We start from the raw sequence: 26,476 nt of genomic DNA, 5'->3' as shown, positions 1-26,476 counted from the left end.
GGACAGTAAAATCCTGAATTCTTTCTCTCTGTTTGAGAGTCTGGGCGAGTGTTTGAGCTTAATGAGCTGTAAAACATCCCCACATTTTGGCAAACACAGTAAAAACTTTCTGTGTTCCAGGTAACTCCCAGAGCAAGAAGGATTGCCTTCTGAAAGGAGAATTTATAAAGGCACTGAGTAAAAATATGGACATTACATCTTTTCACAGACACACTGCTCTGGTTAGGTTTTCCACATCTGCCATTGGATAAGGTACTCAATGGACTGGAGACAAGTGGTGCAGAGCCACGGCTAAGGCAATACTCACACATTTCAGTGGGCACTGGGTTTGCACTGTTGCATTCCAAAGCTGGCATCCCTGTGTGCACTGCAAAGACAGACAGTGGCTTTGAAAAGGACCTTTCTAAAGAGAAGGAATACTACAGCACTAAGGATGAGGACAATACATCCATTTCCAGCTGCAGGAAAACATTCTGCATCACCAACTTTGTGCCCTTGTTCCTAAGCAATAAAGTAGGAATTTACAGCACTTAAACACTGTAACAAAAATATTAAATATACCAAAGATTTCAGGTACTCAGTTACAACACTGAGGGAGTTATGTTCTATACTGCCCTTCTCGATGTATAGAGTGGAATTAAATCCTTCTCAGAGACTGCTTTGTGCAAAACAAGAGATTTTCAGGTAGCTGGCCAGCTCCAGTAAAGACTTTGACATCCTTGCACATACTGAGAGCACTTAAAAGGACTACAGGACACCAGAGCATCCTGTGACTATCAGCTGGGAGAGTGAGGCCTTGGGAAAGGGCTGCTGAACAGCTCCAGGAGCAGGAGGAGCCCTGGCTAAAGCAGTGCATCTTCACTCTTGCTCTGGGAATAAGCCACCCAGCCAGCCATGATGTGTGTGGGTGTATTCAGTGCTCCTTCTCTCCCAGCTTTATTTCACCACTTGCTCTCTGTGGAGCAATAACAGAGGTGCAGGATGCAGCACAGCCAAGCACAGTGGAAAGCCATTCATCACAACCCACTCACTCCCCAACAGGCAAGGCATCGGCTTCAAACCCATGATCTTATAAATAATATGTGGTTTGGATTTGATGTTGGACCCTTCTCCTTTATTCTGTCCCATCCACTTGTCAATGGTGCTGTACATTATTCTTTTTAAAGGGAAGCTGTCAGGGAACAACTTTGGAAGCAGGAGACTCTGTTATCAAACCTTACAAAGCCTCATGAAAAAAAACCCAAACTAAAACCAACAACAGCAAGGCTTGATAACACTGAGCAAGGACACACAGTAACCTAAACCTCTAAGTCAATGTGGCTATGTATTGTCATGGCAACACAGCCTTTTATGGTCCCAGTGTCATAAATGACCCAACCTCACCAGATATCAAGTGTTGAGAAGCTGCTTCCCACTAGTCTCTGTGGAAAATATTGATGACTGATTTCTCCACTGCTCTGCAAAGAATATATGTAACCACCAGCTCGAACTGCATTTGAAATCTGAACTGGGGGAACAGCAGATATGGTCCTCACTGCTGGGGAAAGCTCACGTGAATCTAGTCCTACAGGACACTACCTTTTTAACAACAGTCATTTTAAGCTTTCTCCCATCAAATAGCTGAGAAGAAGGGGGGGAAAAAGGGAAGGAAAGCAGAGGGAAGGAAAGCAGAGGGAAGGAAAGCAGAGGGAAGGAAAGCAGAGGGAAGGAAAGCAGAGGGAAGGAAAGCAGAGGGAAGGAAAGCAGAGGGAAGGAAAGCAGAGGGAAGGAAAGCAGAGGGAAGGAAAGCAGAGGGAAGGAAAGCAGAGGGAAGGAAAGCAGAGGGAAGGAAAGCAGAGGGAAGGAAAGCAGAGGGAAGGAAAGCAGAGGGAAGGAAAGCAGAGGGAAGGAAAGCAGAGGGAAGGAAAGCAGAGGGAAGGAAAGCAGAGGGAAGGAAAGCAGAGGGAAGGAAAGCAGAGGGAAGGAAAGCAGAGGGAAGGAAAGCAGAGGGAAGGAAAGCAGAGGGAAGGAAAGCAGAGGGAAGGAAAGCAGAGGGAAGGAAAGCAGAGGGAAGGAAAGCAGAGGGAAGGAAAGCAGAGGGAAGGAAAGCAGAGGGAAGGAAAGCAGAGGGAAGGAAAGCAGAGGGAAGGAAAGCAGAGGGAAGGAAAGCAGAGGGAAGGAAAGCAGAGGGAAGGAAAGCAGAGGGAAGGAAAGCAGAGGGAAGGAAAGCAGAGGGAAGGAAAGCAGAGGGAAGGAAAGCAGAGGGAAGGAAAGCAGAGGGAAGGAAAGCAGAGGGAAGGAAAGCAGAGGGAAGGAAAGCAGAGGGAAGGAAAGCAGAGGGAAGGAAAGCAGAGGGAAGGAAAGCAGAGGGAAGGAAAGCAGAGGGAAGGAAAGCAGAGGGAAGGAAAGCAGAGGGAAGGAAAGCAGAGGGAAGGAAAGCAGAGGGAAGGAAAGCAGAGGGAAGGAAAGCAGAGGGAAGGAAAGCAGAGGGAAGGAAAGCAGAGGGAAGGAAAGCAGAGGGAAGGAAAGCAGAGGGAAGGAAAGCAGAGGGAAGGAAAGCAGAGGGAAGGAAAGCAGAGGGAAGGAAAGCAGAGGGAAGGAAAGCAGAGGGAAGGAAAGCAGAGGGAAGCAAAGCAGAGGGAAGCAAAGCAGAGGGAAGCAAAGCAGAGGGAAGCAAAGCAGAGGGAAGCAAAGCAGAGGGAAGCAAAGCAGAGGGAAGCAAAGCAGAGGGAAGCAAAGCAGAGGGAAGCAAAGCAGAGGGAAGCAAAGCAGAGGGAAGCAAAGCAGAGGGAAGCAAAGCAGAGGGAAGCAAAGCAGAGGGAAGCAAAGCAGAGGGAAGCAAAGCAGAGGGAAGCAAAGCAGAGGGAAGCAAAGCAGAGGGAAGCAAAGCAGAGGGAAGCAAAGCAGAGGGAAGCAAAGCAGAGGGAAGCAAAGCAGAGGGAAGCAAAGCAGAGGGAAGCAAAGCAGAGGGAAGCAAAGCAGAGGGAAGCAAAGCAGAGGGAAGCAAAGCAGAGGGAAGCAAAGCAGAGGGAAGCAAAGCAGAGGGAAGCAAAGCAGAGGGAAGCAAAGCAGAGGGAAGCAAAGCAGAGGGAAGCAAAGCAGAGGGAAGCAAAGCAGAGGGAAGCAAAGCAGAGGGAAGCAAAGCAGAGGGAAGCAAAGCAGAGGGAAGCAAAGCAGAGGGAAGCAAAGCAGAGGGAAGCAAAGCAGAGGGAAGCAAAGCAGAGGGAAGCAAAGCAGAGGGAAGCAAAGCAGAGGGAAGCAAAGCAGAGGGAAGCAAAGCAGAGGGAAGCAAAGCAAAGGGAAGCAAAGCAAAGGGAAGCAAAGCAAAGGGAAGCAAAGGAAAGGGAAGCAAAGGAAAGGGAAGCAAAGCAAAGGGAAGCAAAGCAAAGGGAAGGAAAGCAAAGGGAAGGAAAGCAAAGGGAAGGAAAGCAAAGGGAAGGAAAGCAAAGGGAAGGAAAGCAAAGGGAAGGAAAGCAAAGGGAAGGAAAGCAAAGGGAAGGAAAGCAAAGGGAAGGAAAGCAAAGGGAAGGAAAGCAAAGGGAAGGAAAGCAAAGGGAAGGAAAGCAAAGGGAAGGAAAGGGAAGCAAAGGAAAGCAAAGGAAAGGGAAGCAAAGGAAAGCAAAGGGAAGCAAAGGGAAGCAAAGGAAAGCAAAGCGAAGCAAAGGAAAGCAAAGGGAAGCAAAGCAAAGGGAAGCAAAGCAAAGGGAAGCAAAGCAAAGGGAAGCAAAGCAAAGGGAAGCAAAGCAAAGGGAAGCAAAGCAAAGGGAAGCAAAGCAAAGGGAAGCAAAGCAAAGGGAAGCAAAGCAAAGGGAAGCAAAGCAAAGGGAAGCAAAGCAAAGGGAAGCAAAGGAAAGGGAAGCAAAGGAAAGGGAAGCAAAGGAAAGGGAAGCAAAGGAAAGGGAAGCAAAGGAAAGGGAAGCAAAGGAAAGGGAAGCAAAGGAAAGGAAAGCAAAGGAAAGGAAAGCAAAGGAAAGGAAAGCAAAGGGAAGGAAAGCAAAGGGAAGGAAAGCAAAGGGAAGGAAAGCAAAGGGAAGGAAAGCAAAGGGAAGGAAAGCAAAGGGAAGGAAAGCAAAGGGAAGGAAAGCAAAGGGAAGGAAAGGGAAGCAAAGGAAAGCAAAGGAAAGCAAAGGAAAGGGAAGCAAAGGAAAGCAAAGGAAAGCAAAGGGAAGCAAAGGGAAGCAAAGGAAAGCAAAGGGAAGCAAAGGGAAGCAAAGGGAAGCAAAGGGAAGCAAAGGGAAGCAAAGGGAAGCAAAGGGAAGCAAAGGGAAGCAAAGGGAAGCAAAGGGAAGCAAAGGGAAGCAAAGGGAAGCAAAGGAAAGCAAAGGAAAGCAAAGGGAAGCAAAGGAAAGCAAAGGGAAGCAAAGGGAAGCAAAGGAAAGCAAAGGGAAGCAAAGGGAAGCAAAGGGAAGCAAAGGAAAGCAAAGGGAAGCAAAGGAAAGCAAAGGGAAGCAAAGGAAAGCAAAGCGAAGCAAAGGAAAGCAAAGCGAAGCAAAGGAAAGCAAAGCGAAGCAAAGGAAAGCAAAGGGAAGCAAAGGAAAGCAAAGGGAAGGAAAGCAAAGGGAAGGATAGCAAAGGGAAGGAAAGCAAAGGGAAGGAAAGCAAAGGGAAGGAAAGCAAAGGGAAGGAAAGCAAAGGGAAGGAAAGCAAAGGGAAGGAAAGCAAAGGGAAGGAAAGCAAAGGGAAGGAAAGCAAAGGGAAGCAAAGCAAAGGGAAGCAAAGCAAAGGGAAGCAAAGCAAAGGGAAGCAAAGCAAAGGGAAGCAAAGCAAAGGGAAGCAAAGCAAAGGGAAGCAAAGCAAAGGGAAGCAAAGCAAAGGGAAGCAAAGCAAAGGGAAGCAAAGCAAAGGGAAGCAAAGCAAAGGGAAGCAAAGCAAAGGGAAGCAAAGCAAAGGGAAGCAAAGCAAAGGGAAGCAAAGCAAAGGGAAGCAAAGCAAAGGAAAACAAACAAACAAATTAACTGCACAAAGGCTGCTGAACAAAGCAGACCTAATGGTTTGCATTTTGGAGGTTTTTCTCTCGTTTTCTCAACGTATGAACTTTGTAGATCACCATGTGAATGTGACTCACGGCAGAGATCCACACACTCCACAGATTTTCTTTAAAGAAACAACAAACAAAAAACTAATAGTTGAGTCTTTAACAATTGGAGCCAAATCTAAGCACACAACCTGCTGACTCATACTGCCAGGCGACTGTACACTTTCACGTGAGGTCTTTGACAATGCGAGCATTGTGCTCGTTTTATTCCAATAGCAGTAACATAGAAGGCTATTAATTAAGAAAGTAAACCATTACTCACCGCCCCAGTGATGTCACTAACGTTGCAAAGGGGAGCAATTCCAAGTTCTCCTTCCTGTAAGAGAGAAACACACAGCGTCACAGAGAGTCAAAATGTTGCCCCAAATTCTATGATTAAAACATGTTAAAGCCTTGGTTTCTTGTAAAAACAACTCTTCTTTGACTAATGTTACTTCATTTGAAGCACTTTATTACTGGCACATCAGTAGCTTCTCACTTGAGACTAATTTCAGACTGCCACCCAGCTAAGACATTGGCAGAATTAGCTCAGGTAGGAATGTGGCTCCTGTCTCCTGATTCTGGTTCACCAAGTCAATAACAAATGTAGGTTGGGTATAAATGACAAAGCCAAGTGGCTTTGAGCCCTTGCCAGAGGAAAGACCTTTCTTGAAGCTAAATGCCTTTTGTCTGCCCTTCTTTTGAAGGGGTTTTACACAGCCATATGGTGACCGCCCTTCCTCTCCTGCCGAAAGCGCTCCAGGGCTGAAGTGCCTGTGTTTTTACGCCATCAGAAGTGTGCAAACCCAGGCTCCTCTTGTGAACTGTGAATGATCTGGGGACATATTTAACAGCCTTAGAGGAGCTGAATGTTAGGCCTTCAGTTATTTTCCCTGCAAACAGGTTAGATCACCCTTAATAAAACAACTCTCAGGGAGCAATTCTCAGCAAACTGCACACACCGCCGTGACAATGGCGAGAATTAAAGGTGTCACAAAGCAAATGTGAACACAATAAGCAGAGTGGGGGTGGGTGAAAAATAAGATTTACAGCTCTCAGACTCTAAGAGTGTATTTTTCTCATCTGAATCCCTTACACAATACATCCACTGAACGTGAATGCGATTTTCCTGTCTTTCAAAGCTGAGAGGGAGAGCAACTTATTTCTTATTCTGAATTAATTTGAGCTCAAATCAAAGGATCTCCGTCAAAGTTATCGTTGCATGATAGACTTCCATCAGGGAAGGCAATTAACTCTTTCACTGATGCAAGAGTAAGGAATAGTTTTAAAGGAACTGTCAAGACAAATTTATGACATAAAATGGAGCAGGTGATAGTCCTCTGCAGTAGGTTTCATAGTTTCATAGTTTCATTCAGGGTTGGAAGGGACCACAAGGATCATCTAGTTCCAACCCCCCTGCCATGGGCAGGGACACCCCACACTAGATCAGGCTGGCCAGAGCCTCATCCAGCCTGCTCTTACCAGCATGGTTCCACGGTTATTTAGCCCCAAGGCACAAAATGCACTTCCTGGAGGGCAAAGGTGCATGATCGTCTAAACAAATCAGCATTTCAGGCAAGCAGTAACAGGGATGTAACTGCTGAAAGCCTCATGCAGGATTATTTCTTACATTTGAGAGGTTTTGCTTAGCTTTGCCATGCATCAGTAGAAGGAGAAGTGGTACATTCCACTCAGCTACTCAGAGGAGCACTATGAAAGTGCAAGATTGAAGATTCAAGCTCTTACTTTAATATGTAAAGACATAGTCACAATTTAAAGCACAGGTAGCTCTAATAAAAATCTGAAACTTGTTCAGGATAAGTGTGCAAGCCACAGATTCCCAGACCATTTCTGGTGAATTTGCAATTTTTCTAGGCTTATATAAGAAAAGTCACAGACTAGACTGAAACTGGTAAGTTAAGTGAATAAACTGAAAGAAGAAAGGTTTCTCTCCTTCACCCTCTGGGTGCTTTGGTGTTTATAATAATTCCAGGAGCTGCTGGAAGAGAAGTATGAAAAGAAACTGCAAAATAAAAACTCAGGCAGTCTGAGGAAGGGGATTTCTTCCTTACCAGGTTGCCTCACACAGCCTGATGAATGGGATTTCAGCAGCTGTTGGAATAGAAAGATGTAAAGAAACTACAAAATAAAACCCCAGGCAGACTGATGAGTGGGGTTTCTTCCTTACCAGGCTTCACAAAGCCAAACGTTCAACATCAGTCCTCAAACTCTTGTAAAAAACTGATTCTTAGAGAGCTGCTCTACAATAGGACATTTTTACAGTGCTAGCAACCACCAAGGCTTCAAAAGGTTAAGTAGGGTTTTCCAAAACTTACCAGGTTACTTGTACACAAGCTTTGACAGTCCTTCAAGAAAGAACAGCACACAGCAGAGATCCCCACACAATAAAAGGCAGCAAGTCTGGCTAGCGGGAGTTCCACCAGGCAAGAGTTCCTCATAACTTAAGCAATTTCATCTGTCAGCCTGATTCTTTCCTTGGCTTGGCCTCACAGACTCCTTTCAGTCGAGAGGGCAGAGAGGTGAGAGTGAAATTTCTACATTTGGGCTTATTAAATGTTTCTGAAATCCTGGTTCAGGCTCTGCTCCTTCAACAACTTTTCAGCTTCCTGGAGCACTTGTCTTGAAATTGCACAACGTCTATTTCATAGTTTCTTATTAAACCACTGAAACAAAAGAGCTGGCCAATGAGGTCGGCGGATCCCCTTGCATAAATATCATTAATGCAAAGAGGAAACTCAGTGCAGTGCCTTTATCCAGGTGCTCCTACAATACAGAAACAGGGAAAGACTGAGAGAAAATTGGCCTGATGTTCATTTCTGCTATGATTAAGCTGTTTCTTAGTATTTTGAAGTGGATATAGCACAGAAAACTTGATTGTGGTGAAGAACAACCTTGTCAGAGCACTATTGTTTCATATTGGTCAGTACAAAAATGTTAACTAGCTGTTTTAATGCCTGCCTCCAAATGTTCCATTTCTGCACCAAAATACCACTCAAAACAGACCCCTGTCTGCCTTGGGATCCAATGTAGAACAAACCACAAACTAACCACTGCAAATCTGCTCAGGGTTCTCTGCATGAGTGGGGGTTGTTTTACTACTAAGTTTCTGCCCATGTCACTGAAGAAAATTGAAGCTGATGGACAGATAAATTATGTACCTCATTTAAAGAGAGCTGAAGAATCCCACATGAAGTTAGAAACACACATTAAAGAGGTCAGTGAGAATTCAAGCTTAAGACACACCCATCTCCCAGTCTGTGGCACATCTGTGTTGTACTGGCAGAGATAACCACAGCCCCTCATGTATATGTGTGTGCAAATTAGAATAGAATAGAATAGAATAGAATAGAATAGAATAGAATAGAATAGAATAGAATAGAATAGAATAGAATAGAATAGAATAGAATAGAATAGAATAGAATAGAATAGAATAGAATAGAATAACAGAACAGAATAGAACAGGACAGAACAGGACAGGACCAGGTTGGGAGAGACCTTCGAGATCATCGAGTCCAACCCATCATCCAACACCATCTAATCAACTAAACCATGGCACCAAGCACCCCATCAAGTCTCCTCCTAAACACCTCCAGTGATCTTTTCAAATCTATGTATACATAAACAAATGCTATCTGATTTTCCTGCATGTGTGTTATGTATGATAAATAGGATGTGCTAGTTTTAAAACAACCCAGCAGTTTGGTAATCACTTTAAGCTGCCACATTCTATCATTGCTGCTTAAAGAGGGGACTCACTTTGCCACCTCACCTTCCCAAGCCCCACTCACTCATCAAGTAAATATTCCTGAAGTCATGTAATAAACCAGCCTGAACATCTGCTTAACACTAACCCAGCAACAGCAGCAACTGGTTAGCATTAACCTCATGGTTTTCTCTGATGGAGGCTGCAGCACAGCCCCATGTACTGCTGTGTCTGTTTGTGGAAAGTGAAAGGACCTAAAAGCACAGAGGCAAGAGGAAAGGATAAGCCAGCTTGGGGAAAGCCCACAAATACTGCCAAGCATGTGGCTTGAAGATAGGCAGAGGAAGGAAATCAGTTTAGGAGCAAGATCCTTCCTTTTCTTCCACTTGTCCTGGAAAACACTTTGGAGTTTAGCTGTGCATTATCTCAGCCTCTTCACCACTACTCCAGGGAACTCCTAGACCTGAGGAACACTTCTCTAAGCTGTGCCTAGATTTCAGCTAAAGACTTTCAGTCACATATGTAAGGGGAAGTCACTGCCCCATTTGTTTGTCATTTCTCCTCTCCAAAAGGGTGTTGCCCCTGGCTCCAACTCATCAGCAAAGCCACTTGAGAGGGAACTCCTTAGCTCCAGCCAAAAGAAACCAGTTTAGTCTGCTTAAAAAGTTGTATGTTAATCCAGCTCATCTTGACTCATACTCCAAAAGAGGGTGGCCACAACTGAAATACCTTTGGGGAATGGTTCCTGGCTTTTACTACATCTCACACTGTTCCTGGATATAGCCCTGGTAAACAAACATGTCCAAGTTCAATCATTTAAAAAGCATTTTAATTTCATTTAATTATTGGGGGGGGAAGGGGGTGTGTGGTTGTTGTTGTTTGGGCTATTTTTAGGAACTAATTGACTGTTACGATATCTTGGGTCTTGTTTGAGGGTGTATAGAGAGGTGCAGTGGGAGGAGAGGAGGGATCAAGTTAAGAACCTGGCAAGAAATGCAATCAATGTGCATCTGAAATCCCGAAGAAGCAGTCACATAAGAACGTTGTTATTTGGCTTTTAGGCCAAGGAAATTTGGTTACTGACTCTTTCTTCATGACTGGTAAGATTTGTTATTATCGATGCTGATAATTCCTGTAAGTGAGTATTTGCACTGTGCCTCATGCCTGCCTTGCACAAATGGGCTCTGACCATTACTGAGGTGTAGAGAGCTAATAAACAGATAACATTAAAGACATTATTCAAATAAGCCACTCGGTTTATGATGCAGAAAGTTTTGTTAAGGGTTCCAACGCTGTTTTCCACCAGGTGTCACTGTAACATCCCATAAATCAGGGCCTTCAAAGGCCGGGGGGGAAAAAAGCTTTGAATTGTCTCCTTTCCTCCTAACACATCGGCTGAACAAATATCACTTCACCTGAGCCATTGGATTTTTCAGCTGAATTTCAGGAATTCTTCAGGAAAAGGGTATTTAGGAGCTTTAGAAACTGAACTTGTGAAATCTGTAAATGGTGGAGAATTAAGTCTCATTTTTAAGTGCATCTCTCCCTTAAAACTGTATCCTGGCACAGAACTGGGGATCCAAATTCTGTGTGGTATCATTAATAAACCCTGTCCTTCATATTATAGATCTCCTTTCAGAACATAAGTTCCTTCATCCCAAAGACCAGCACAGGGAGAGGATCTACGAGGGAGAAGAGCATGAACAAGGAGAAAACCAGCAGTGTAATGAGAAACAGAGAAAAGCAAACTCTAATTCCCTTCCTGAACAGCAGTATGTATCAGAGCACCTCACAAACTATGGATTCATCTTTGAGATGAATCCTTTGAGAGCAGTAGAAATATGCACAAGCAAATGTGGGCTCTTGTATCTTGAGGAGAAAAATGCACATTCTTACTGCCAGTAAAGCAAATAGCTAACATTTTTGTACCTGAAATTATCATGACCCATGAGGACAAATATTTCCTACATGTGAACATGCACATGGTTGTTCAAATGCATGCACGAGCTGTATTAGCAGGCTAATGATCTAAGACACAGAGCTGTAGGGCTTCACTCTATTTACAGCAGAACAAGGAAATTCTTAGGTGAAGGAAGGTTGGCAGCCTCAATCATACACCCCAGCTACCCCTACAGCCAGAGACATCAGTTGGGAAGCATCACCTGGACTGCCAAAGGTTACAGACCAGAACAACATAGCAACAAAAACTGATGCCAGCTTCAGGTTATTTAATAGTCCAGATCAAAACTTTTCAAGTTTCAGGGCAGCTCCCAACTGACTCAGTCCAGGAGACATACAATCATCCCTACCTCACTGGCAACATCCCCATCAAAAAGGGAGGCCACTCCAGCAATTTAGTTTCAATCTGTTCTCACAGGCAAGTCAGGCACCTAAAAACCTCATCAGATGAAACACTTGACCATGTGCCACCATTTAAACACATCTGTGTGTAGCTTCACAAAACCACAGCACACAGCAGCATTGGAAGGACTGCAGAAACAGAGAAAGGGATGGTGGAGGAGACAAGGAGAGGGACACCCAAATCTCCCAGGTGCCTGCCCCACCTCAACATGAGTTAAAACTTCTTTACTCTAAGGGTGACGGAGCACTGGAGCAGGCTGTCCAGAGCTGTTGTAGAGTCTCCTTCCCTAGAGACTTTTAAGATGGGTCTGGATGTGTTCCTGTGTGATCTGCCCTAGGTTATCCTGCTTTGTCAGGGAGGCTGGACAGAATGAGCTCTGGAGGTCCCTTCCAATCCCTACCATTCTATGGTTTCATGATTCTGTGATTCTCTGTGCAATCTGGACTGCTTGTGCCCCCAGTTACACAGTGCTAAAAATTCCCTGGCGTCCCTGAATTCATGAGTCCTGTCTGGATGGGAGGGGAAGCCGAGAGAGCCGAGCGCAGGGACTGTCAATGCCATAAGCAGCCTACAGGGCAGAGCAACGAAAAGGAAAACCTCGGGTTTTACTTATCAGTTTCTAACCCTTTTGTCTTGTGAAAGTAGCCTTGAAAAGATCTACTGCTGTGAAGCACTCACTAGTGGTGATGGATTTTCACTCTTTTCCAAAGACCACGGATTACTCACATTTCCCTCCCCAGCAATCGGCCCCCATTAGCTGTTGAATTTCTCAGTAAAATAAGTGAACAAGGACCCTAAGGGCAAAAGGCTTCCCCCCACTGCCCCTGCCTCCCTCCCTTCGTATTAGTTAGCGCCACTGCGCAGGCAGCTGTTTGTCTGGCAACAGCAGGCAGTCAGTCAGGGAGCGCCGTGCACAAGCAGAGGGAAGACCCAACAGGAGAAACCCCCCGGAGTCTGGCTCAAGATTTATATCTATCTCTGCAGATTAGAGAAGTGGGCTTGGAGAGGGGGGAGAAGCAGACTGTTAAACGGGATCAAATTGGAAAGACAGTCATGCATGAGATACTTAGCTAAACCAGTCAGGAGACAGGGATTTGCTTCTATTGATCTGCAGTAATGATGACTGGAGAAATGTCTCATTAAACAATGTCCAATGATGGATTTCAGACTAGTTAAATTTGAATTCTGGAGACTAACAACGGCCAGAGATGTGGAAAAGCTAGGCCCAGGGCAGAAAATACAAGGAATGGTAAAGCATAACATGGATCCATAAATATAGTGCTAAAAAAAGGTCAAATCTTTAAAATAAATAAAGGAATAAAAGAAAGACTATATCAGGTCTCACTACACCATGTTTGTGTAACCACCCTGTGTGACACCAGGGGAGAAAGAGAGCTAGCACAAAGTGACAATAAAATCCTTGCTGTTAAGTAGATAAAGCTTGCTCTGCTTTTTGCTTTAAAGAAGATAGGTTGGCAAGGTCTTTGCAAAGCTCTTTAGTGATTTGTTCAGCTGTATTATCTATTAGATACCTCCCCATTGTTACTAAGCAAATGTGCAGTCTAAAATCTAAAGAAAACTAGATTTCAACGTGCACAAGCGGTAAACAGGGCAGCAGTCTGAAATGGCCTGGCCTGGCATCTCTGAAGAGGACTGCATGGAAAGGATGTGCAGAGGTGTTTAGAGAAGAAGAGCAAGAAAGAAGATTGCATACTGCAGAGGGAGTGAGCATGCAGATTGGTGTATAAGAAGATATAAGACCGAGATTAGGAGAAAAAGACAAAAGAAGCAGAAGCAGTAGTGCAGATTATGTGATCTTTGTAGAGAGCTTCATAACAGTCAGATGCTCAGTCTGCATAAACATCTCCAATAAAAGGCTTTACCTCTGACACCTCCTGGTTTCCACGGCATTGCAAAACACCTGAACACATTTCCACTCCCAGAACTTCCATGGAAAGAAATTGCTCATCCAGCAATCCAGGAGAGAGTCCATCTGCATGGAGTTTCTGACAGCTACAGAGGCAAGGGTGCCCAACATGGAGACATGAACTAGCAGGGGCTGGATCTGACTACACTTCACTGCCTGTGAAAGCATGCTGCTGGAGTGCAGTTTGATCACCATGCTTTCAGGATATACCTAGACTTTCAGTCCCACTCCCTCAAAGGTTCCTGTCCTCAGCTCTGCTGAGCAGTGCCCCTGGATAGAGGTTCCCACTGCTGCTCCATAGGAAGAAGTGCTTCCCTTTCTCCACATATGCATGGGCAAAGGCACTCAGAGAAGAAGGAGGGGGAAAAATAAACAAGCTTTCTAAACTTTTTTTGAGCCTCCAACAGACAAACACAGGCTTGCTGCAGACAGCTGGAGATATGTCTGACCCCTTCTTGTTTGAGGGACAGGGAAACATACCTTGGGAAGAACATTTCCAAATTTTCTTCTGCTGAAGGAGTTTCCTCCCAGCCAAGGAAAATTTCCTTCCTGAAGATGTTTTCTTCACTAAGAAGTCAGGCAGGTGACAGAGTGAGGAGGAGGCAAGCACACAGAGCTACACCTGAACACTAAAGACAGCAGCCCTGACCTTTCCCCACCTCTTTCCAGACCTCATCTTCCCCTGCCTCAGCAGTGTGGCCATTCCCCAATACACTGCCTGTGACGCTTTTTTCATCCTCCCATGAGCTAATTCAGGTCCCTAACACAGCACAGAGCCACTCACCTTGTTATCAGGAAAATGTTCTGCTGGCTCAGCAAGTTGCTTTGCCTCAACACATCAGGTGAGCAGCAGAAGAGGGGAAGTAAGGCCAGGAAAGGCACCCTTTGACCCTGCTGGCTTGCACCTTCATTCTAACAGCTGATACTGTTAACCACATTCAGGTCTGAGAATGCATTGTTGTCCCTTAATGGAGAGAAACCTGGGGGAAGAGGTGTCTGCTGCTCTTGATCCTTTTGAATGTGATCTTGCACAACAGAGGAGTGACCCCTCTTTGCATTATGATAATAGAAAGAGTTGGCCTTTTATTGTGACCACAGCTGGACTCCCAACAGATTTGCAAGACAGCAACGTGCTTAAGCTATCATAACAAACACTACCTCAAGGTAAAGCAGGCTGGGGCAGGGAGAAGCACTTGGTGCCATGGTCTAGCAGTCAGGAGGTGTTGGGTGACAGGTTGGACTTGATGGTCTTTGAGGTCTTTTCCAACCTTGGTGATTCTATGATTCTATAAAGAAGCTCTTCAGCACCTTTTATGAACGTTGGGGCCAATGACAACCACCAGTTATGCATGACTAATATAACTAAGAGTACAGCAGCCTTAATGAAAAATGATAAATAGAAGCATGCCAGATGATCCTTCTTTGGGATGGAATAGCTGAGAAACTACACTGTCCCCACAAACCTAAGTGCTAAACATTCCCAACTACTGCCCGTTTATTATGGCACGAGGAGTGAATGTTTCAAACTGATTTCACTGTTCACCAACCTGCTACATTTGCTTTCTGTTACCCAGTTAGCTTTGACAAGGAGCCTGAGCTGGGCTCTGATTTTACTTTGCATTTCATAAAGAGGCACACTAATACATTGAACACTGTAAGTGAAAGATGAGAAAATACTCAAACTCAAGCCCATATTTCTTTCATAAGAATTATGTTTCAAAAGGCACAAAGGTCTTTGCAAAGACAGATGACATTTGATCATTTTTTCTTCTGCATTTAATAAATAGCCTGGCCTTAAAAGCAATTGACAGTGAACCCTTAAACTGTATCTACAGTTGTAATCCACAGCTGTGACAGTTATGAATTGCAAGAATGTGACCTTGTAATTCATTGGTGCGGTGCCCCAGTGCTACGTGGAAAAGTTGCACAAGAAGCTTTTTACTCTGTGCACAATGATTATTGCAGATTTATGAGCCATGATTCCACTCTGCATAACTGCTTTACTTCTGGGAAGCTCCCAGTACAGACTTCCACAGGACTCAAAGTGACCACTGGAAGGAGGGAGGAAGCACAGTCCCACGCATCACTAATTACTACATTAATAAAGCATGATTCCCATCCCTCTTTCTTCAAAGAAGGGAAAGGCCATCTCTCCACTTACTTTTCAACCCCTCAGGCTTTCTGACTGAGTTTCTATCACACCCTGCAAGAGAACTGCAATGTGGCATGAGCTCTTGAAATTAGGAAGAAGAGCTAGAGCTGCTGCAAACTGGCTGTTTTCTGTTCATCAGGGAGTCACAGAATCACCCAGAATCACAGAATCACCAAGGTTGGAAAAGACCTCAAAGATCATCAAGTCCAACCTGTCACCACAGACCTCATGACTAAACCATGGCACCAAGTGCCACATCCAATCTGCTTCTGAACACTTCCAGGGACAGTGACTCCACCACCTCCCTGGCCAGCACATTCCAATGGCTAACAACTCTCTCAGTGAAGAACTTTCTCCTCACCTCGAGCCTAAACTTCTCCTGGCACAGCTCATGCTTGTATTTGCTTTCAGCTCTTACTAATATAGCCAGGTGTGTACTGATTGACAAAACCATATGTAAACTGCTCTCTCTGCTATACATGAGAGTAAGTGCCACACTTACTGTATCAAAAAAGGGTAAACTCTGCTTGCCTGCATTCACTTTCCAATACTCCACACTTTGGGTTTGAAGAATATAACTAGACTGACTGCTGGCTTCATGAAAAGGTTATTGTGATTCAAACAGAATTTGTTATTCCTGGAAGTGACAAGTTGGACTTGGTGATCTTTGAGGTCTCTTCCAACCTTGGTGATTCTGTGACCAGGGGATTGCTTCGTATTTTGCCCCAGTCATTTCTTAGGTCTTACATGGATGCAGCCTCATAAACATAAGTAAACGACAACTTGCTTTCCAGGGGAAAAAATGCAGACTATGCAAATTCAGCTGTGAACTCCCCCTCAAAAAAAAACCCCAACATGCTACAGTTAAAAATTACAGGCTGCCTGTATGCTAAAAACGTTGGTGTTTTGTTGAATGTGTGAGGGCTAGAGCCTTACAGAAACAGGAAGGCTCTTTAAAACACCTACAAAAAGACAATGAGAGCTTTGTCGTTGACAAATTGATCAAGGATGCTGCCAACCAGTAAGTTATAAAACAGTAGGCTCTGTTTTGACAAAGAGCGTCATGAATCTTTAGATCATAATATTTGTTTCAAGGCAACCCTAAAACAATATGTTTAAACAAAAAGGGAACATTCTGTCCCACATTTCTTGACAGGATTTGAGACAGCAGCACGGCACGTCTGGTTAATTGTGTGCAGAATCTGGGTGATTAGCCACTTTATTTCATTTCACTTGAATGTAAGACAATTTATGATCTGAAGTCTACCAAGCAGCTGTGAGAAACGGCAAAATATGTGGCAGTGGGACAAATGATTAGTCTTCAGCTTGATCTCATAATTACATCATAATAGGTGACATGATTGGATAGGTTACAGTAATTAAAGTGATGAAAAGTGCACATTCATCCCCTATATGGCTCTCATTAGAGTTATACCCAACTGCTACTATTGTAGTGAATGAGGCTTCCTATCCTTGTAGCATCCAATTATCCCATAGGCATCCAGTGCTGGTGAGGGCCCTGCTACCACTCCCAGCCAGGCAAGATCTATCATCCTCTGCTGCTTAAAATAAAAGCAAGTCTTGAAGCCTGCTGTGGTTTGGTTTCTCTCTCCCGGAGATTATTACCCAAATTTATTGCCCACAATTTCTTCTTCCATGTTCTTAAGGTCTAAGAATATTTATGGTCTCTCCCCCTTGGGGATTTTTGCTACCAGTATAATTGCATAATGCCACTATTGTGGTTCCAACTCATCTGTATGGGTGTGGGCAGCAACCTTTGCCAGTGCAAGTTAAACTGCTTCTTCTATCTGAAGGGTTTCTTCTGCCTGTTTTTCGCTTCATGTTTCCCTTGAAGTAATGAAGAACTCAGTCACGATATCCTCTTAGTTACTTGTTCAGAACTACTTGAAAAGTGGAAATGTTATTTCTAGAACTCTTTCACTCCTGTGAATTTTCACACCTGTAGCAGGATGCTTTCAGTAAGCAAGGATGGAAGTTGCTAATGTGAGCTTCACCAGAACCAAGGCTGTCTCTGGCAAGGACAGCCCAGTCCTGCAGTCTGCTGCAAATGAGGAAGAGCATTTTTGCATCAGTAGTTAGGTGAATATCAAGAAGCCCAGAGGAGTCCTGGAGGCCAGACCATCTCCAGCTGGTTTAATGGTATGCAGACCTTGATAGAAGGTTGTGTTACACAGGTTGAGGTGTCTTTGCTGCTCCAAGGGCACGGCCTTAGCTTCACAGTGACATGAGCACAGCACAGTATACTATGCCTGTTAAATACTCTGTGTATGCAGAATAACTCAAGTGTGTCTGAAGGAATTTGCAAGACTTTCTAGGCCATGCCACAGCACTGACTTTACTAAACATTTTTAACAAGGAGGGGTCCTCACATATCACATACAAACATTGAATCTAGACACATCTCAGGCTTTTGCTTTCTAAGTTTCATTTTCTGATTCTTTTATGCAACCACCACACACACTTTTGGCAGCACAATACTCAAATACACAGAGAACAGCAACCAGAGCATTTTTTACTCAGCTTTATCCTGTAAATTCAGGATACTATTTGCTTTCCAACAAAGAAGATGTTAAAACTGGCCCACTATAAAGACTGTTGAAAGGTCTCTCAATCTGCAAGCTCTGCATCTGCTAAGTGATGAGATTAACATACCTCTCAATGTCTAGAATTGTTCTTGCCCTTTATAATTTGTGACCTCAGGTCCTCTCCACCTCATTGTGCCTTTCAATTCCTCCTCTTTCTTCTACACAGTCAGCAAAGAAAGTGCTCACAACCTATGAAGAACAGGAACTCTCCTGTTAGCCACACAAAAGCAAGGCTGCTCCACTAAGATGAAACTTAAGCCTCACTGTATAAATTAGGGGGCTGGGGATTTTGTTTGGTTGTTTGGTTTTTGTTTTGGTTTGGTTTTCTCTAGGACATGTACAAAACAAGATGGTTTTGAATGAAAGTATCCATACAGTGTCAAGCTTGCAAGACAAGCTTAGATAAACTTTAGCGTGGTTTTCCCTCTTCCTCTGCCCCTTGCCCCAGACAAATTATCACCTTAACACAGCACAAGGGACACAAGGACTCATTTGATGCCGCTTAGGAGGAGCTCTTTCAGTACGTGTAATATACAAGGGCCTAACAGGTAATCCATGAAGCTACAGACTGCATAAGTCTGTGAATAAAACCTGGGTATGTCCCTGACATAGTGACCAACCACCTTCGAAAGTGTTTTGAGCTGGCTTTGTCCTGAAGTCCTACCTCGCTGTCCATGTCTACGGCCAGACATCTATGAAGTAAATCCCAAATACCTCACTTACAGGTGGCTGCACCAGAAAAGCATCCATATAATGGATATAGGAGTATTTGTGTGATTATTGGAAATGTTATTATCTAAGTCATATGCTTGGAAAACTAACTGTGAAGGAAGGGCACATGCTCATGCTAGAAAGTAGCTTGCCTTTGCCCTTGAGTGAATCCTGTCTCTTCCAAATGAAGTCAGTGCTAGTGACCAAAATCAGCTGCATTAAGCTGTCAGAAGTGTTCTGTCAGGCAGTTTTCATGTTATGAAGCTCCTGTTCTGTAACATCCTCACAAGTTATTAGTCAGGCTCAATGTATGCCTCCTTTATGAATTAATCTTTTGCCTTGACTCAAAGCTCTTGCCTTTAAAACTGTATTTATATAAAAGCTGGTTTTAATTCTCCTCCTTGCAAAGGGAAACTTGGAAGAGTCTACTCAAAGCACTGTAGCAATGTGACAGGGGTTAAACAAGTCCTTGAATAACAGCTTTGAGAGCTATAGACTACTTCATTCATCTTAATGATTATTTAATCTTGGAAGCTGACAGTAAGTTCCTTGCCTACAGCATATTGAAAACTGACAAGGAGAGGGCATGATAAAGTAATGTGAATTTAATAGCAAAATAAATAATACAAAAGCTACTGCACTGATTGCATTTTTCATTATCCTACTGAAGTCAATATGGAAGCCATGATTCCAACACCCTCTGGAAGAGATGTAGAGTTTCCCCCTCAGTAGCATACATGTTTGCAATGGGAAACTCATAGCCTCGGACAACCAGCCAGCTCCTGCTGAGCCCAGGGTGGCAAGCAGGTTGAAAGGGAAACTGGACTACCCTTCCTTCCGCCAGTGCTCTCCTGTATGGTGTACTCCCTCACCAGTCATGAAGGGAAAACATACCACTCCCAGATGTTTTACAGCCCCAGTCTCAAGGGCATGACTTAGCCTTTTTTTACGAATCACTGCAATAAAAATTACTATGAAGGGAATTATTTTCTACCTATCTGTCCTAGAGGACATTGTCAAGCCTCCCACACCCAGGACAAAGAGACAGCTTCCTTTCCTGGCGTCTGCCAACTCACTTTCCTCGTCTTTATGGGCCTCCTGAAGGCATGTGACAGGCAAAAACCATTCTGGCCTTCCAAGGCTGCTGACTTGCCTGTACCAACGACTCAAGTTCTGCTGAGAGTTCAGCACTAGCAGTGAGCACCATGGCAGAGGGTTTTGCATATTAAATTACCCAAGGTTGCCAGACCCGATTTATTGCATCACTACCTCCATGAGGTTGACTTGCAGGACTTTTCTGCCAGTATTTATGATGACCCTTAACATACACAGTTAAAACCTGGTCCTATGATGAAATAATGTATTTTAGACCTCAACCTGTGTGACAGAGCTGTTTTGATTGCTCACTGAGACTAGTACAAAACAGTGCATGCTCTTATGTTATACTGCCTTTCAGCAACTGTAATTCCTTCAAAGGTAATATATGTTTTGTACCATCTCTGTTGTCCTATTTATTTCTCTTCCTCATTTTCCTTTATGCTGGATCTCATTTGCAGGTTTTGAATCAGTACTTGGCATCGGAGAAGCTTATTTTCTGTGAGCACAATATTTTCACCAATTCCATGTTCTTTTTAAATCCACTCTTGAAGCTGTTGCAGTTTGACTGTCTCACCAGTTCCCCTCCATAATCACCTTCATTTGTATGGATTTGTTCTCCACAATCTCTGAGACAGATTGTGGAGAACAAATTGGATTGGATTGGAACAGGCCACTTCTATTCACATAGACATTCACCTCTTCAAAGGTCTCTCAGCCTTCAGAATCTTGAAGCAAGTGACCCATCACAACCTCCTTCAGCCAGAAGGATGCTGACAAGGTCCAGTGAGGATTAGTCTGACTGATGAGCTGCTGCAGCAACACTCTCCCTGCCTTGCACCACATTCAACATTTTAGTCTAGATTTCAAACTCTCCTTTGCAAAGAAGGGTTAAATCTCAAGTACTGAAAAATCTGTTTAACACCTATACCAAGAATATAATGTACCAGGTATATGGTAAAAAAATACACCTGATCACATATGGTGTCTGAAATGTTAAACAACAGGCAGTAACACAAAACAAGAGCTCAGTTTGGGGGGATGGAGGGGGAAAGGCTTACTAAATCTGACTTTTTCTGAGGTACCAGAAAACCTAACAGTTATCAGTTGTCTCTAGGGCATGCCAATTAATTATGTGCTTCAGTTTAGCACAGTAGCAGAGTATTTCTGACCTGCCAGCAGTGTGCACCCACCTGCCTCATATCAACCTACCCCTGTAAAGGCTGGATAGAGTCGCTTTGAATTCTCTGGCACACCTTGAAGAGGTCAGTCACTGGGGGCTGTTTAATGCGTGAGCTTCCCGTGGCTGCTGGCACTGCAGCCAACTGCTTACCGTGTACCTGCGTCCTCCCTGTGCCACAAGCCTTCTCCAGCCCCTAGCACCTGAGACTGGGAGCAGCCCACAGCATCCTTTAAAATTCTGTAATTTACCATCCCAGAACTTTAACCCACAAAAGCTTGCGCACTTTGCACCCCTGCGTGAAAAATACCGCCCCGGGGGCAGGTTACAGAAGCAGGCAGCCCCAGCATCACCCCAGCTCTGCTGTAGGGGCCGGGCCTTTGCCCCGTCCAGCTGCGTGCCCACCAGCCCCACTCGTGTCCGCCGGCCTCGTGTCCGCCGCCTCCCTGCGCATCCCACCGCACCCCTTCTCCCTGTGGCAGCTGGAACTAGCTTGGGAATTAGCCTGCAAACGACAAAGATATTCCTGCTTTCTTTAAATTACATGTGTGTAAGCGTGTGTGCATGTATACGTGCACGTGTACGGCCTGCCAGCTTCGGGGGCGCGCAAGCGATGCGCGGGGCTGTGGGGGTTTGGGGAGTCCCCGACCCCGGAGCAACGATGGTTGGCAGAAACAGCTCCTGCGGAGGGCAGGCGAGGGGGCGGCGGGGACGAGCCAGCCCCTCGGTCCACGGCAGGAGGAGGAGATCCCCCGTGCTGCAGCCCAATGGGAGCAGTGGCTCTTCCCTTTCTCCCGCTTCCTTTCTCCACCCCCAGCCCCGGGCTGGGGAGGCGGGAGGCGGCAGAGCTGCAGCCCGGCCACCGGAGGGGCGCGGGGCCAGGGGCAGCCCTACACGGCCCTCTCTCCGCCTCCGCTGAAACACCTGCGGGGGGGAAGGATGTCGGGGAGCGGCCGCCCCCGTCCGCGGGAGCGCGGGCTGGCCCCGGAGCCGCCCCGGCGAGGAGGAGGAGGAGGAGGAAGAAGACGAAGAGGAGAGGAAGAGAAAGGAGCAGGAGGGAAGTGGGGAAGTTGTGCCTTGCCCGCCCGGTCGGGAGCCGGAGCCATGGGCCCCGCCGGGGGGGTGCGGGCCGCCCCCTCGCTGCTGCTCTCGCTGCTGCTTGGAGCCTCGGCCCCGCTCTGGCTGCGGGCGGAGAAGCTGGGTGAGTGAGTTTGGGGGGTGGTGGATTCGGAAGGGGTCCATGCTGCACGGCCCCTCGGGGCGTCCACCTTGCGCAGAGGAGAGCGGTGGGGTGCTGCGAGGAGCGGTCCACGCCGTCCTCGCCTTATTGCTGTGCGGGAGCGCAGCCAGGGCTCCTCTCGGGCTGTATATAGCTGACCTGGTTAATGCTCGCCGGGTTTATCCCCATGTCTGAGTAGCTGTGAGATTAAGGCGGTAACCGGCCCTAGGCTAAATGCACACTTGGGTTTGCTTCGGATTTCCTTAATTAGGATTTAAATTTTGTTTTTTTAAGAAGTCAGACAAGCGGAGCCAAACTCTCCGGCAAGTTGTAGACAGGGTCTGGGAGCGGCTCCGGTCCTTCCCGCGGCCACCTGGGTGCCTGGCCCCAGCGGAAGAAGTCCCGAGATCGGCAACCGGCGCTGGACGACCGGCAACAGCTCCGCCGCCCCGCTCCCCGGGGCCGCGTCCCTCAGCTGAGTCCCCGTGTCTCAGCCGGGCGCAAGCGAGTCTGTTCGCACACCGCCCCGCTGAGACCGAGCACACTCGTGTCGGGACAGAGCTTGGCAGGGATCTCGACAGCCCTTTTGTGATGCTGCAGCTCGCCCAGTGAGGGCTCGGGCTGTCCTTTCCTTAACCGGTGTTTTTATGCGGCTCCCAGTTAAGCTTCCTGTGTAAATTACAAGCACAGCCGACTGCTCCTGCCGTGGAGTTGCAACCTTTTGGTTGTGGCATTTGCCTAGCCTGATGCATCCATCTTGGGGCAGTTCACTGACAGCTACTGGGCTGGTTAAATAGTTAACGCTGGAAATTAAGCGTAATGAGCTTGATCGTGCATTCAGATAAATTAATAGTCCCTGCACTAATGTTCCAACTTGGCTGCAAATTCCAGAACCGAGGGCATTAGCAGTGCATCCAGGCAGTGGTACAAAGTACTTTGTTTGGCTGATTTGTGCCTCTCCTCCACACGACTTCCTACGAATGGAGATTTTTCGATATGGATCACCACAGAAGGGAGAATTTGGTATGAGTTGTGTTGCTTTTCCACTTGTCAGCTTCGTGCCAGCTTTGCTATTCCGTCCTCAGTATGTTTCCCTGTTTTGAGACTCCCAACTTGGTATGCTCCAGGAAATACACATGAACCAAAGGGGGAAAAAAAAATACACCCTCATTCCCCTGTTTTCATCAGTGTTTTGAGGGGTTTTGTTTGTTTGTTTCCTCCTTCACTCATGTCTGTCTCACACGAGACGACAATATTTTGTTTCCTCTTTCACCAATGTTTGTCTCGCATGATGACAAGAAGCAGAAAGTTATTTGGAGAGTCAGAAACAGTAAGTTTGTTGCCATTCTGTGATTTGAGGAGGTTTTAGTGCGCACAGTCACATGAAGCAGTATGAATCCTATTCCTAAATTAATTGGTGAAAGCCCTTAGGTTGCACTAGAAAATACTTCTACTATCAAACCAACAGCAAGGAAACACAAGTAGTATTTTGTCTGGTTCTCTTTGGACCGAAGTCCAACGTATATGAGTCTGGCCAGTGTCTAGAAAGCAGAAGAGATTCCTACCTCTGTCTTTCCTTTCTCCTCAGGGTGCAGCTATTCTATTCCTTTGCTGATATTACCCTGTAAATTAGGGGCTAAATGTTCTAAAGTCACACCAGTGGAGAAAGGAGATAAGGATAAGTGGATCCCAACTTCCTGTTGCACAAGCTTCTTGACTTGACTTAAAAGTTGTGATGGAGCACGGGAAGTGCCCGAGCAAATCAGGCTCCAGTTGCAGCTAGTTCTGTATCTTGTCACCGCTGGTGCCTTCAACCAGCTGCTTCAAAGAGCGTTGTGTTGCTTTAAATATATTGATTTAAAAATACTCATTTTTAGAAATAAAGTAGCACATTTTCCTGGCTTCTCAGGAGCTGTCTGCACAACCTGCTTTTTTTTTTCACCATGACCAGCTCACCTTCCTTTTCAGTTTTCCCTGAGGGATGCTACGGAACGAGGATGAAGCTGCTGTTACAGCTTCTGTTCTTTCACTTAAACTTCAAATTAAGGCAAGGGCCCAATTTTTTCACTGGTTACTTCATAGCATTGCTCATATCCGAGTGTGACCGTGCAGAGCCCAGGTGTCAGCTTACCACAGTGCCACCAAGGTTTGAAGAGACCTCAAAGATCATCAAGTCCAACCTCTTCTGCTCTTGAAAATCAGTTCAATGTCTGTGTGTTGCCCAGAGCCATCTGAACTGTGGGATTCTGTTGTTCAGAGAGTGGTGATGGGGAAGGCTGTGTGTTTAGGGATCTGACTTTAATTAAAACATTTTTATAAGCTTAGTAGGTCTCACCTGGGGACAAATATCACATCTATGACTGTCCATGAGTAATAAGTAGCTTTGGCATTTATAATAAAAGGTTCTTCTTTTCCCTTTTAATTCTGATAATGCGCCGAAAATTTCTCTTGTGGTTCCAGTTGCCAGCTCTTTGCTGACAACAACATCTTGCTCCCTACATGCCAGCCTCACATGGATGTGCCCAACCTGGTCTGTCTTCTCAATCTCTCCTTTTGGTGGTTTAAACCTAAGGTAGAAAGGAGGGAAACCTGAACACGTTATCTTTGCCTTTCACTGCCTTCTGTTTTTTTTCCTTCTGGTCTCATTGAGCAAGACCTTGAACCATGTCATTATGGAGGGCAGATATCTAAATCAGAGTTGAATCTAAGTCTGTCTTTATTACATTTCTGGCCAGTAGGACTTCAAGCTCACCTGAGGGCTGTTTGTTCGTAGAAGGGCATAATAGGAAGGGGAATTGTACTCTGTTAAGATTTAAGCCACTGCTCCTGCTATAACCCATTTATTTTCGCTTCAAATAAAGCAATGAAACTATTTCTTGTGTTATCTACCGATCAGCCTCTGAACATGAACTTTGCTTATGGGATTCCTGAGTCTAGTGACACTTGCACCCAGTCCCCAGTTAGAAGAATCGAAGGGCAGTAGACTCTGAAACATTTTTGGAGTGAGGCTTTTACTTAATGTGACAACAGCATATGCAGTAATTATGGGAGCTTATGCTTGTTCTCGGGGGTGGGGGTCGTACAAACCCCATACCAAAGAATATCAGTGTGATCGTGCTAATCCACTTTGCATGCCCATATCCAGCAGTCTGAAATGCAGAGAGAGATGAATCTTTCTTGTACCCACCCCCTTCCAGCTTCTGAGTATAAATGATTGGTAGATTTTTCAGTTTGTTTGCATTTTGTCCTTATGTCTGCTTCTTTCCTTGGCTCGCTCTGTCTCGCCTTGTGAGTGCTGCTTGGAATCACTAAAGAGGGAGGCAACAGATTTCTGGTTGCAGTTCATAAGCCACATGAAAATGCCACATGAAAATGGCAATGTTTCCAGTTGCACAGGCTTTGCTATAAATAGCTTTAAGCCCTTTATATGTACTTCTCTTTAGGTTATCAGGGGACATATTTCAAACACAATCAGAGACAGGGAGGCTACTGGGAGTCTCACTGGCAAAGGAGGGAGGGAAAAAGATGCCTTGGGAAAGTTGTTACCTGCACATTCACATAACATGCATGGCTGTTGAATCATAGCTCATGCAAATTTCTTATTGATTTTCATATGCAAAGCCCAATCCATTTATATTTATCAGCGTGGTGCCACCTTTAGTCCACTGGAGCTGCATTTGTAGTACAGTAAAACATACTTTGTAAAACATTGACTTCGAGGATGCTTATGCTGCTGTATAGATGCCTCAAAACTAAGTCAGGTACCAGTTGTACAAAGCTGGTACCCATCTGAGCTAGCACACCACCCCAAGAAATGTGGCCTTGAGTGGGGGCAGGCACTGAAGCCCTCAGCAGAGACCCCACTGTAGTTTGGGGCTGGCTGCATTGTATCAGATGCTCTCCCGTGGCATGTACTCATCAACACATGGCTTTGCACCATCTGCTAAGAATAAAACAAGCCAGGCAAAATCAAAATAAAATCCTTCTGACTGGATTCAGTGGAATGGTGTTGGATCCCAAATATCTGCAATCAACCCAAAAGTTGACAGCAATGCATAAGAATGAGCACACAGCTCCCCTAAAAGCCTTAATTAGCTTTTCAGCTAGGATTAGGAAACTTCAAACTGGGACAATCTACCAGTGATGCTCAAATAAAATACAAAGGATAAGGGTTTGAGTAGTTTGAAGAGTATGCAGTGTCTTAATCATTGCTTTTGGAATAAATTATGAACTAGCTAATTAAATTCATTTAGATTGGGAAGTTTGCTGTGTGCTAAAGACATTTTTGAGGTTTGCTGGACGCTTGCATGTAGAGAGGCTGCCAGTAGTTATGGTTAGAATTGTTGATCCTGTATAATTAAGCCTGGGAGCTGAGGGTGTTATGAGGAGGAAGTACTTTGGTCTTTCATTCCCGCTCTCCCTGTCTCTTCTTTTGTCAGAGCCAGGGCTTGCCTCTCAGGAACCTCCTTCCAAGATATGAAGGTTTAGCTTGGTGGTGGTGCGACTT

General features: G+C 45.3%; 1 long non-coding RNA gene across 1 annotated transcript; it reads right to left on the bottom strand.

Moving 5' to 3' along the window:
* Nucleotides 1-307: 307 nt before the first annotated feature.
* Nucleotides 308-7,708, bottom strand: LOC137440359 (uncharacterized). The gene is made up of 3 exons (XR_010987106.1): nt 7,330-7,708; nt 5,277-5,330; nt 308-367 (listed from the first exon to the last, which is right to left on the bottom strand). It is a non-coding gene; the product is annotated as an uncharacterized lncRNA (long non-coding RNA).
* Nucleotides 7,709-26,476: the final 18,768 nt, after the last annotated feature.

Source organism: Melanerpes formicivorus, unplaced genomic scaffold, assembly GCF_026170545.1.
Source record: "Melanerpes formicivorus ecotype bairdi unplaced genomic scaffold, bMelFor1.0.p_v2 SCAF_2844, whole genome shotgun sequence".
Taxonomy (NCBI): Eukaryota; Metazoa; Chordata; class Aves; order Piciformes; family Picidae; genus Melanerpes; species Melanerpes formicivorus.
The sequence above is the reverse complement of the archived record's forward strand: the minus strand, read 5'-3'. Positions and strand labels throughout refer to the sequence as shown.